We start from the raw sequence: 14,018 nt of genomic DNA, 5'->3' as shown, positions 1-14,018 counted from the left end.
GCATAAGCTGCTCTGTTAGGTTTCAGTGCATTATGTGAAGCTCACAAAACTCTCCTATTTATCAGTATATTGCAATAGAACCATTTTCATACTTTGAGCCACTTTTGTAATGGAGGCATGCTTATAAATAACTCACTTCATTAGATTTATAATATCTCAGTGATTATATAAATATAATTAAAAATATTTAAAAAAAAGTAGGCTTGACAGTGGCACGATATTGGGGGTGAAATTTAACTTGACAGGGTGCAAAACCAGGCATTAGTGGATCGGCCTCCCATTATACAGACTGCCCAATTTTCCTTTTCATTGCTGTCAATTGGACGGGTTGTATAACAAGTGGCCAATCTGCTCCTGCCCGTAGTGCGCCCCCTCCTAAAGTGATTTTCACCCAGCCCCTCCAATTATGAGCTGTAATGAGACACAATGCCCGATAACTTGCACGGACACTGAAAAAAGCCATTTCCTTCAGACGACTGCCTCAGCAAATCACTCTAGCCCTCATTCCTTCCACGTTAAATTTAGCCAGGCCTCTGAGTGCAGAAATCCTCTGTCATTTGAAAGTGAAGGCCGTGACAAATGGGCAGCACATGAAGATCACAACCATGATAGCGAGGGAAGGGAAATTTTAATTTGGGAACACAAATATGAGAAGATTGCGGTGCTGACTGGCCAGTGACGGGCCCCCGGCAGGTTTGAAGTCTTGAATTGAGCTCAGATGATGTGCAGATGATGTGCCAGTCATTATCAGCAAATCTTGAGAAATTAACACTTGTATGTTACCAGGTGCACACGCGAGAGGTCTGGTAGGGAGTTGAGCTGTGCTCACGCCATCGGAGCACAAGATCGGTCTATATGCAGACCATTTACGACTATACCAGATAGCACTCATTAACATTAAGCAGCACGCTGGCTGGAGTTCTAATGCGGGTATCATGTTGCTCTGGCATTTAAAGTAGCTGCATCTCTTTCCCTTACACCTGTGCAGTATGTATTTCCACCCATTGGATTCATTTAAAGGCCCATCATCACTCTAAATTTTGAATTTTTATTATTGTTAATTTGCATTTCAGCTGGTCAGTGTTATTATCAAGTTTAGGTGGCGTAACCAAGTCTAGCCCAAGTCCATGGCAACGGACGATAGACATTTTTCTTTTCTACCCTTCACATGTCTTCTCTCCTCTCCTGAAGGCGCTGACTCATTCTAGGGCAGAATTCCATGGACGCCAAGCACTGTCCAATATCTTATTCGGGTGGTATTCTTCATATGTGAGCCTAGACACATCTGACCTGAAACATTCACTATATTTCTCTCTCCACAGATGCTGCCTGACCTGCTGAGTATTTCCAGCATGTTCTGTTTTTATTTCAGATTTCCAGTTTACAACTTAATGTAAGCCTGCTGCTAGAGAAAATATCTGTAACTTACCAATTTTGACTTCACCATAACACAGCCATGCACAATCCAGAACACTAGGGGGTCAGGTTAATGGGGTGAGTTTGAATTCTGAGCGACCTAGTCAAACTTATTTTTATATCTGCAATATGATTAAAGAAAAGATACTCTTTCACTGCACCTCTGGTATCTCTATGTAGTGACCTTTACATAGCCAGTATAAAAAGGAAGAAAACATCAAGGCTGAAAACCATTGCCATATATCTCTTAGCTTTCCCCGGGCTTCTATATTCTGTTGTTTTTAAGTATTCTCTGATACTTCCTACTGTTTGGTATAACCCAGAAATAAATCTGCTGTTACTAAATTAGGATTAGTTTGCATGCATTTACCAAGTTCCAGTAATCAGGACCACAGGATTTTAAAACTACTTTTATAATCCCCTCATCAATTTAACTCCTTAACCACTGGCGGTTTTCCCTTTCCGAGCCCAACACACTACCCACACTGATCTCTGGATTCCAGAGCAGTTCAGACACTCTGTGCTAAGTTTGGAGCAAAATCAAATTCCTCAGAGGAAAGCATGTCACCCACATGGAAAACAAGAGGAAAATATCATTGAATTTTTTTTTTATCCCCAACCTTAGCAAAAACAATATTAAGCAAAACAACATGAAAACTGTTGGCAGTTCTTCACAAACAAGCTCCAGCAGCTTGTAGCTTTTAAAGGGCCCCGTTTGGACTCAAACTTTTCTTCATCTCTTTATTTGAAATCTGCAGTCCACTCACTGTGCTCACACTATTAAACCCGCATTGTAGAGCTCCCCTCGTGGCTCATGTGGTGAACGTACTGCCCGGCATGGTACTGAAGTACATAGCCTGGGGTTCAAGGTTCCTGATTCAATACCTGGTCCGTGCTGGAGTTAGCTGTTCTCAGTTTAGGTAACATTTGCGGCATTACCACTGGCCTCAGTGGCCCTGGCAAAACCCGGGTTCCCGGTCCTTATCATTAAGCAGCAGTATGCGTGTGGATGCCTGGTGAGGACAGGACTAGGCTCGGATGTGTTGCCCCCATGATTGAATAGCTTGTCAACTCTGCCCACCTAGGCTCGCACATGAAGAATGGCCAACCCTGCGATAGGTGCTGGAAAGTGACTGGAGCTGTAACCCAGCTTGAGGAGAAAGTTGGGAAAATAACACTGCAATCCAGAGCAGACAACAGTTTTAATAAGGCTTTGGCACATCCAAATGCAAGGGATGTACAAAATTCAGCACAATACACAGCAGAGCTTTGCTTTCAGTGCACATGTGAAGAAATACAGGAAACTTTCGACTTACCGGCACCTAAATAACCGGAAATCTCGGTTAACCGGCAAAATGCAGGAGTAGGTTTTACTTCATATTGTACTTGCATTCCTCCATCTGTTGCTGTGCAAGGGTGTGGCTGCAGCTGTTGCTAAGCTACAGAGACGCTTGGAACTTGTGGCCATTGTTCTGTACTTGTTGCTAAGCAACAGGGTTTGTTGCTTTATACGGAGCTCTCAGCTCTCCTTATCTTTTACTATAGCTTTCGGTTATCCGGAATTTTTGATGAACTGGCACCACGTCAGTCCCGTCCGTGCCGGATAAAAAAAAGTTTCCTGTACTGGTTTGTTACTACGTTATTATTAGTGGAGCTTTGTAGCATTGCTCCTGGGTAGTTGGGGCCTGCAATGCAACTTCTGACTTTTACTCTGGTCCATTGCAGTGTAAGCATAGCAGCAATTTGCCAATCACCGATACAGTAAATTTACAAGGGAGTATATGTCTGACATAGGGTGAAATGATTGCACATTTTACTGATTCAAAAAGCTAACCTCGCCCCACACTGCCTGAGTGCAGGTCAGGTGGAGCGTACCCAAGGTATGCACCACCTGAAGGTACCTAAAGAAAGAGAAAGAAAGAAAGAACTTGCATTTATACAGTGCCTTTCATCACCTGTAGGAAATGCGGCAGCCAATTTGCAAGGTCCCACAAACAGCAATTAGATGATGGCCAGATAATTTGTTTTTGTGATGTTGGTTGGGGGATAATTGTTGGCCAGGACAGCGGGGAAAACTCCCCTGTATCTGCAGGTTCAGGTCATTCCCGTGGCAGGAACGTCCATTTGGGAGGGACTTGCGCCCAAGCGTGGTAATGGCTGCCAGCTGTGGGAGAGCAACCAATAGGCTTCCAGCCCGCTCATGCCCTTTGCTCTCTTTAGAGAGAAAAGAAAGAAACCTACCGGTTTGGCAGAGGGAGGAGTTTTCCCGCCGCCCTTTCTCAGATCCTCCAAACCGTGGTTGATGAGGGAAACCTTGATGGCCCACTTGCAATGGTCGCGCTAGCTCCTGGGAGTCTGCCAGACAGAAACACAGGAAAATGAAGCAGGCGCCATGTTGACTTCAGTCCCACCTCTTTACCATGGCAAGTAAATGCACATGAAGCATGAAGGGAACAGAGACCCAGTAATGTGCAGTGTCAGGAAATTGGCTTACCAGGGTTGCAAAGCAGAGGAAAATAAGCCCCACATTCCTTTTAATAATATTTACCTACTACTTTACACAATTTTGCTTCTTCTTCCCTCTGAAAAGTATCTTATGCTCAGTTATTTACTTTATAAAACATTTATTTATTTTTTGCACTATCTTCCACAATGCATTGGAAATTTTATTTAAGATGTGAGTATTTATTTGACTTTTCACTCTCCTTCAGTTATTTACATGGTGATAAAAGGTATTCCCCCCGCCCACCCCGCCTTACTTCACCAAGGAGAATATCTTGTTGAAGCTGTCTCTGGCTCAGCTCTGCACCAAAGAGTAATTTCTCCAATGGTCTGCTCTTTGAACAGGTGGCCATTTGCCATGGTCTGGACCTGACTGACTGACTGAGTGACACTGGCTGCAATGTCCAAGTTCAGCATTAAAACGTCACATAAACATGTCCCAGTTTTGACAAAATCATCAGTCCCTGAGCAGTGACGCAAAAATAAACCCACCCTCATCCCAGTCTTTAGCTCAGACTTTTTTTCATGCTGCCAATGATTGGATTAGTGTTACTTTTGTAAAGTGTTCTAAATGAATTGAGAGTGGCAATGAATTTGAGAATGATCTTGCTGGCAAACTTTATAGAAAACACGGGTTATGAACTTTGTGGACGTGGGTTGAGGGGCGCTGTTAACACATCAAATCCATTCAGCAGCCTCCTTGCAAATGAGAACTGCATTGAAAAATGCTGCGTGGCCACTTGCCAAGTCATTTCATGGGGTTGCTAAAATATTCACAGACTATAATCTCGAACGTTTCATGAAATCTGCTGCAAACTTTTCAGCAGTGGCTGTGGTGAGCAACGCCGCACTTGCCTCTTATTCTTCAGGTACTTTGGTAACGTACAACCTTCAGAGGCCAACAGAAAGGACACAGTCTATTAAATGTGAGAAGCACCAGTCAGAAAAGTGAGATTATCGGTTTCTTCCAAACTTTATTTCTGGTGTGAAAAATTCAGACCTTTCTCCATTTACTGAGTTATCCTGAGGGCACAGTAGCTTATGGAGAATTGACTTATCGGTTATTGTGAAATGGTCACCATACAAATGAATGGCCTGTTATCCTCGATCTCCACTTATATAAATATTATGCTGCATGTAAACACCCAAAATATTTGTAACTGAGCTATCTCTAAATGTGGCAATATTATCATTTTTAGACATTTTATTCAGAGAGTATTCAGAAGTAAGAAATGCTGCAAAGTTTCATACATCCTCCCTGATTATTCAACATTAGAAATTTACAGGAAATTATTTTTGCAGATGTTACATATTAGAAAACATGTGCGCATTTTGGAAGATGCAAAGGACATTCAGTACTCAAAGGGTTCCAGTGCTGGGTATTTCTACATTATGTGCTTACCATCTCCTTCCTCCGTTGCCTACCCGCTCTCCCCTACATTTAGGTAGAGGCCAACGCTTCTATTTTAATGATGAATGTAAGAAGTCACACAACACCAGGTTATAGTCCAACAGCTTTATTTGAAATCACAAGCTTTCGGAGCGCTGCTCCTTCTTCAGGTGAAGTGGAGAAATGCATAAAGACACAGCTTATATAGTCAGAGAATCATGTCAGATGTTTACAGGTAACCTTTCCAACTGCCATTTATCGCACCTCGGCAGAGAGATAATCACAGCAGTCAAAGGTGTGAATGGTGTCCAAACAGGTCAGTCAGGGCATTTTAATGATGGCGCACCAAGCAGTGGCATTCTAAGCAGGAAGAGAGAGACACACACACAGTGACTGTTAAATCACATTTTAAAATCCAACCTGTAACACTTTTGGCAGAGATTGAGCCAAATCAGAAGCCACTCAAGCCAACTCCATGGGAGTAATGCTAACATGTGGCATACTAACCCAGCTCATGGTCTTTTGTGGATTGAACCTAATCACTGAACAGTGTTACAAAGTGCCTCATAGCAGAAAACAGGCTCTTGTGATTGGCTGCAGGATGTTTATAATGAAATGTATCAAACAATTAACTGGCCCCCTTTTTATCTCGAGTGTTCCCCTATTCCCCTCTTTTAGCTTCCCTACTGCTGCCCCTTACAGCTAGGTCTGCTACAGCTGGTGAGGAAGAAGATCTTCCTGGCCACAATGAATGCTACTCAATGATGGGGGCGGGGATGCTATGCTGCAGGGCAGTAGCCTGGAATTGTTTTTTCTATTTGTGACTATCCCTCTGCTCTGAGAATGAGCTCTCTGTTAAATACTTAAGTGCTCCCTCTGGTGGGTTGTCTGAGAAAGTGAATGATGGTAGTTAGTGGAAATCAACTTTGAATGACAGTCTAAGGCTTAAATTCAAGCTCAAAACCCTCTGGGTGGGAGTACAGAATTCTACCACAAAAGCTATGGCATCAATCTCATTCTTACAATTTTTAACTCTACATTATTCAGTGGCAATCTCTTTCCTGGCAGCACCACTTGAAATCAGCCTAGTCAGGTCATTAAGTAAAGGCTGCAGTGGTTTGAAGAAATACTCTGGATCAACAGAAAGGACTTTGCTGCTTAAACAATCCACAATAAATAAAATCTGTTTAAGATATACATCGTCTCATTGACCTTCACCACACGGACTGCAGCAGTTCAAGAGGGCGGCTCACCACCAACTTCTCAAGGGCAATTAAGGATGGGCAATAAATGCTGGCCTTGCCAGCGACACCCACATCCCATGAACGAATATTTAAAAAAATTGATACATGACAAACAAAACACGTAAGCATTTAAATTTAATTTTTGTACATACAGAGCAAGAAATATGATTCTGTTTTTCCTGTGGAACCAAAATTGATGTGGTTGTGTGTCACAAAATGATTTGTTCCCAGTACTGTAGTTAAGCATTAGTTTCTTCTCGGCATATACAATAATTTATTCATAGCAGCAACATGGGTGAACACATAATAAATATCAATGTACCACATGTACAGAGCTCGTGGAATGCAGTCGTCAGGCTGAGTAACAGCTGGCATCAATGATCTTCTGCAGGGGTTTATGGGATTGGCTGTATGGTTTTACTTTTGGATTAACCAGTCCCCATAACTAAAGCTTGAAGAAAAAAAAACCAGAACTCCTTCAGGTGTCTAAACTGCTCGGAAATAAAGTCGCCTCCCTCCTGAATTTTCTCTGCCATTCCCCTGAAGGTGCTGACTCTTCCTGGGGTGCAGTTTCACAGACAGCTCTCCAGAACCTCATCCAGTCTGCAATCTGCCTGTATTCACTGTCAAGGCACAAATGGGAATCAATTTAGGTGCATTTGCTGTCATTCTTACTTCAAATCCTGCGGTCAAACTGCATTATTATTGTGGCTGAGTACAGTGAGCATGGACTGCAGCAACTGATTTTGCTATAGTTAAATGTAGTAAATGCAAATGCTGGTTTAGCAGTGAATGAGTATTCAGTACCAGTGCTACAGAATGATCATGTGACTGAATTCATAGATTCGGAGATTGATGAAGGCCAGTTTGGTCAACGCTCTAACCTGATCACCAACTGGGTGGTAAGTTTAAGTGTCTTTAATTTTTAACATGTGATTGAGGAGAAACTTTTGATTTAAAAAGATCACTAAGAAATCATCTTTACCAAGAACAAGCTGCCACCTGAATCAAGAAGACAAATACTGCAGTGTTACTCACAAGTTTATTCAAGCTCTATAACGCACTCTACCCAATCCATTCTTGAGAAAGGTAATTGTGTAAAACATAAAAATATTTATCAATCCTTACCACCCCACCAGGATGTGGAGCGCCTGACATTGCGCTCCACTTCCTGGGTGGGGCGGTAAGGTGAATTTCGTGGCCGGAGTAGGACTTCCTCACCAGGCGCAGGATGCCCCGCCTCGCCAGCGTTACCGCCCCGAAACGGGGCGCTACCAAATTTCACGCCCCAAATCTTTTGTTAAATATTTTAATAAACAACCATCAATTGCTTTAGCTGGGAATCTATTCTAACTATCCATGGCTCTGTGGAGGAAAAATTCTTCTCATCTCAATTATTGCAAATGGGCATTCATTAAATGCTTTTGCTACACTTTAGCTGTATTTAACAAAAGGAGTCTCATAAAAGCAAAATACTGCAAATGCTGGAAATCTGAAATAAAGGAATCTCATGTTGTGCAAGCAATAAATGACTCTTATGTGCACTCAATAAATGCTGGCTGAGATGTTTATTAGTGTACAGGAGTTGTATTTTTTCTCGAGTACTTTATGAGATTCTTACATTCATTATTATTCTACATTTATATTTATACAATTAACATTTTTTAGATAACAGTAGTAAATAAAAATTCATATTGATACAATATTGACTTTTATCAATCATAATAAGCGCCTTGGGACATGTTGCTATGTTAAAGGTGCTATATACATTCAAGTTGTTGTTATATTATTAAGGAAAGTCCTTTGGCATGGTGATATTCGATGATAAACCCCACAGATGTCTGTGCTTACCATATGTAGCCCAATTTGTTGCTGAATACTGCTATTTTATATTTAATCGCTGTCTAGGCTCACACATGGAAAATTTCCACTTGAACAAGCTGTCGGAGTCAGTAAAATTGATGATTCCAGAGGAGCTGAGTGATAACAAATCACTTGCCCTAATTATAATATATGGTGATGTCAACTTAGCTTAACTGGCAGCACCTTGTATTAAGGAAGAAGGATGTGGGTTCAAGCACCACTCCAGAACCTCAGTACATAAGCCAGTGTGACACTTAGGAGTGCTGTGTTAGAGAAGGTGACGTAAGAAAACTACTAGGCACTTGGTCTAAGCGTTAAAGCTTTAATCAACTGTTTTACAACATGGAGGTCTAGTTGTGTCCTTCACTAGTTCCTGTTAAAGAATGTCCTGAGCAAGCTGGGCCCATGCCCAAATATTTATACTCTCCCTGGACAGTGCCACCAGCAGGCCACCCACTTTTATTTCATAAGTCATTTCCACATGAATGACAAGATTCATGTCAGAAGGTACTGTCCTTTGAATGAGATTTTAGACCGCGGCCCTGTCAGCCTGCATTGGTTGTCCCATGACACTATTTGATGAAAAGTAAGGAGTTCTCCTGGTGGCCTGGTCAACATCCTTTCTCAACCATCAAAAACATATTAGCTCATCATTCTTTTCATTGATGTTTATTGAACACCTACAAGGCACAAGTCAGGAATGTGATGGAATACTCTCCCCTTGCCTGGATGAGTGCAGCTCCAACAACACTCAAGAAGCTCGACACCATCCAGGACAAAGCAGCCCAGTTGATTGGCACCCCATCCACCACCATAAACATTCACTCCCTCCACCTCCGGCGTACCTTGGCTGCAGCGTGTACCATCTACAAGATGCACTGCAGCAACTTGCCAAGGCTTCTTCGGCAGCACCTCCCAAACCCGCGACCTCTACCACTTAGAAGGACAAGGGCAGCAGGCACATGGGAACACCACCACCTCCAAGTTCCCCTCCAAATCACACCCCATCATGACTTGGAAGTATATCGCCGTTCCTTCATCATCGCTGGGTCAAAATCATTTTCATTATTTAGTATTAGTATGTGAAGACAGGCTGTTTTAACGAAGTGAATCTGATCATAACTGTTGCTCTCCATATTCACTCAATATGGAATAAAGCTGTTTAAGAATTCATGTCTGACTTTGTCTTATCAAATGTATTTTTGTTCTGCCTTTGAAAAGACTGGAGAGACATGAATGAAAGACATAAATATCTCGTTCAGATCGCAAGGGGATTCTATTGTTAGACATCTGAGTTATGCTATGGTATGAAGAAGGAAGGAAGGACTTGCATTTAAGTAGCGCCTTTCATGACCACCGTATGTCTCAAAGTGCATTACAACCAATGAAGTACTTTTGAAGTGGAGCCATTGTTGTAATGTAGGGAACGCAGCAGCCACAAACAGCAATGTGATAATGACCAAATAATCTGCTTTAGTGATGTTGATTGAGGGATAAATATTGGCCAGGACACCAGGGATAACTCCCCTGCTCTTCTTCAAAATAGTGCCATGGGATCTTTTACATCTACCTGAAAGAGCAGACGGGGCCTCGGTTTAATGTCTCATCTGAAAAACAGCACCTCCAGCAGTGCAGCACTCCCACAGCACTGCACTGGAGTGTCAACCTAGCTTTATGTGCTCAAGTCCATGGAGTGGGACTTTGAACCCACAACCTTCTGACTCAGAGGCAAGTGTGCTATCAACTGAGCCACAGCTGACACATTAGATATTAGGCAGAACGAACACATCGCTAAACATAAGACACTCAGACCAATTACTGTAGCGACTAACACCACTGTACCCAAGAGAATATCTGAGGCATGACCCTAAGCTTGTAGCAGTTTATAATACATATACATTTTTTATTCGCTGAAGCACTACCTTAGTACCAAGTGTCATCTTGGCTCTGTTGATTACAAGGTTGTTGGTGCAAACCTCACCACTGATTTAAGTTCGGAATCTAAGCCTAAAGTAATAATGAGTTCAAATCCTACCATTCTGTTTGAGAAATTGAATTACATTTTTTAAACAAATAATTCATTAGCTAGAAGCATTTTTGGATGTCCTGAGGTGTGGTACAAGTTCTTTCATATTATCATTTCTGGTATTTCATGCTGCCAAATCAGGCATAGCATGGATTAGGCACAGCGTAAAGTGTCGCAACAATGGGTCTCAAACCCAATCCCTGCAGTGCTATTTTGGCATTTCCCACACGAGCCCGTTCATAGCCTTTTTCCACTCTTGCACACTCAGCACACGGCATTGCACACTGGGAGCATATATGAGAAGCTGGGTGCAGAGAATTGTGTGCCTGTTACAGTTATCCAACTAAAAACGGAATAGCTTGCCCAAAATAGCTTACGTAGCAATTTTCTGGCCATTACTTTTAATAGATGGAAAACCAGGTCACTGCATAATGAACAGGCGATCCTCCATGCCCAATATTCATATATGCGCTTCCAGTGTCCAATGCTCTGTGCTTGGAATATTAGAAGTGGAAAATTATCTGTCTAGTGTCATAGTATGGCCAGTTTGGTGCTGTAGGCCCAGTCCTATAGCAATTTGTGGTGCTCAACTTGCTGCCCTAGCTTAGATCTGCTGTCGCTGGACTCATTGGGTATTGGACCTGGGGCTTTCCTGGCCTGTATGGCTCAGTATCACACTAGCTGTTGCACTCATGATTAAATCAACAGTTTGAGAGGAGCCATTCGTGCCAATGGCTCAGTTAGTAGGTGTGGAACTGAGTCATACCAACCAGCAAGATTTCAGGTTTGATCCGTGCTGTGATGAGCTAGTTAATCTCAGCCAAGGTTGCCTCAGGACCACAAGGTTAGAGAGAGGGAAAAATATCAGACAGAGTTTGTATTTCTGATAGCAATTCAATGACTCCTGCTGTTTAATGTGTGTGTGTGTGTGTGGATACCAGTAATGACAGGATATGATCTGACTGTGATGCCCCTGCAGTTAACTACCCTACCAGCAGTCACTACCTAGGCTCTTAGGCAATGCGCCCTCTTGGACAATGTGTCGGAGGGTGGTCTCTGCGCGTGGAACCATATCCCAGCATTGGTTAAGGCCTTCAGCAGAATCTCACAGCACCCTGCACTTGAACACAGGGGGAAAACTGACTGCTTCTCCTTGTTCTAGGGCAGCACCCTAAGCTGCGCTTGTCACTCTTTGTCCTCTGATGCCCCTGAGCAGATGTCCTCTTCGCTGTGCGACGCAGCATTTTCAAAAACACATGACGGAGTGTTATTTCTAAAGGCCCATCTGTTGAAATGGAAAAGAGGGAGAGGTAGTCAAACACTGGGACAGCTCCTGTAAGCCCCCGTGATGGTTGACAGGGTATTTGATGACAGTTGCAAGAATTTGACACGCAGCGGTGTCCTTTACAGCACTTTAAACTTTGTCATCAAATCCTCCAGTAACAGAGATTTATGAACGATCATGATCTTGTTTTGAAAGTTGTATATTTGGCAGCCCTGAACTTTGATCTATGATAGGCTGCAGAAGTCAGTGTGAAATAATTCTTTCCTGTAATCCCTCCAAGAAAATAAATAGCAAAAATGCTGGGAGTTGAAATTTGATGCTGTTTGCGCCTGTTCAGTCATGCAGTGGCTAAAATATATGTAAAGCACTCCACTCGAGTGCCGGGCGGAGTGCGAGGGTTCTATAGATGTGAAGTCTGATGTAGCAACATACGGTACAAGGCCATCAATCACCAGGCAGCCCAGAACAGCACAGAGTCGTTGACATGTCCGACATGATCACTATTCCTGCTGAAGAGACAACAATGAGGACAAGTCAAGAAATCGAGAGAAGCGAGCCATTCCTGTCATAGGCTGGGAGCGGAGGGTTACTGCCCATCTAGATTTAGAAGAAAAAACTTGCATTTATATCGAGCCGTTCATGACTTAGGGCATCCCAAAGCACTTTACAGCCAATGAAGTACTTTTGAAGTACTTTTGAAGTGCAGTTACTGTTGTAATGTAGGAAATGCGACAAACAATTTGCGCAAACAAGGCCCCACAAACAGCAATGTGATAATGACCAGATAATCTGGGTTTTTTTTTAGGTGTTGGTCGAATGATAAATATTGACCAGGGTACCATGGAGAACTCCCTTGCTCTTCTTCAGAATAGTGCCACCTGGTTTAATGTCTCATCCAAAAGACAAACATTTCCAATAGTGCAGCACTGCCTCAGTACTGCACTGGAGCATCAAGCATAGACTTCATGCTCAAGTCCCTGGACTATGAACCCACAACCTCCTGACTCAGAGCTGAGAGTGCTAACCAACTGAGCCACGGCCAGATAATGCAGACTTTGAGTGGGTTTTCTTTCAGGTTATATTTCTGAAATTTTCAGATGCCTAAAGTCTGTTTTTTTGTTTAAAGTGGAAGTCCATTTTTTTTTATACTTACTCCTGCGCCTTTTGATACGGGGACGTTATTTATCAAGGTCCTAGATTAATTTTTCATTATCAGCCGAGCAAAAATCAGAAATCAAACCGTGTGTCCTGTCCAGTTTTAGACTTGGCAAAAAGGAAGGTGCCAACCCGATGGAAGCTGTGACAAAGTGCGGTGATAAGAATGTGAGTCCTTCACAGCTAGACAGACAGAAAACATAAACAGAGACCCAGAGCTGCCAAAAGGGCCCCGAAAGAGATGGCTGTGAGATAGGGAAGAAACACAAATAAAAAGCCCAGTTGTAATTCGATAACCGAATTCCCTTTGTCACGTGTGCATTCTGCTATCTAAACAAGGATACAGAAGAAAAAGAAGGTACGTTTGATGACAGCATAAAAAGACACAAACAGCTAAACGTTAGGATTAGAAAGGACACTGGGTTATTAAAGGACTCATAGAGAAGTCACCCATGTGTTTGCCAGTGGATTAACAACTGAAATGCCCTCTTCACGCCTCTGTGTTTACAGTTTGTATTGCAGCACCGGTTGGGTGCTCATGGACTGAGCGTGTCTCATTTCTCTGCTTATTGAGTCATGCAGATAGAATGTTTCACCCCAAGGGAAGGAGACATGTTTTACGATGATCTGTATTTTTCTTCATTTCAATGAATTTGCCTATTTTTGTCTTACAGGGCTCCTGTGAAGCACCTTGCGACATTTTCCTATGTTAAAGACGCAAGTTGTTGTTAAGAATATGGAAGCATCATCTATATATATATAAATAAAAGGATCCGTCCATCTGTCTGTCTGTCTGTCTGTCTGTCTGTCTGTCTGTGTGGATGTCCGGGCATCACTCAAAAGTTATAGAGCATACCTACACATATGTTATATCAAAAGAAAGCTTATGATTAGGGGAGTGTCATAGGTGTATTAAATTTTTGGTCAGACAAAAATTGTTCGGACAGTATACAAAAAAGTTCAAAAATCTGCTCATTAGCGGTTGGCCAATCATACGGGGGAATCCGCTCATTAGCATTCAGTGACGTGAAGGTTGACCAATCCTACGGGGGGAGCATGCTGCATCACGGGGGGCGTTTCATTGCGTGTGTGGGCGGGGCCTAATCCTTCAAACTGCCGTTAGTGCGGGAACGAGAA

The 14,018-nt window shown here is 42.7% G+C and overlaps 1 protein-coding gene across 1 annotated transcript in view; it reads left to right on the top strand.

The window, feature by feature from the left end:
• The window catches only part of tbx18 (T-box transcription factor 18), a 32,263-nt gene extending 18,690 nt beyond the window's left edge, over positions 1-13,573 (top strand). Inside the window, exon 9 of the transcript XR_015079597.1 lies at positions 13,556-13,573. The gene's annotated coding sequence lies outside the window, so the exon portion shown is untranslated. The remainder of the gene's footprint in view (positions 1-13,555) is intronic.
• The last annotated feature ends 445 nt before the right edge of the window (positions 13,574-14,018 follow it).

This window comes from Somniosus microcephalus, chromosome 9 (assembly GCF_052327205.1).
Source record: "Somniosus microcephalus isolate GS21.2 chromosome 9, FLI_Smic_1.0, whole genome shotgun sequence".
Taxonomy (NCBI): domain Eukaryota; kingdom Metazoa; phylum Chordata; class Chondrichthyes; order Squaliformes; family Somniosidae; genus Somniosus; species Somniosus microcephalus.
Note: the sequence above shows the minus strand (reverse complement) of the source record. Positions and strands in the feature narration are given on the sequence as shown.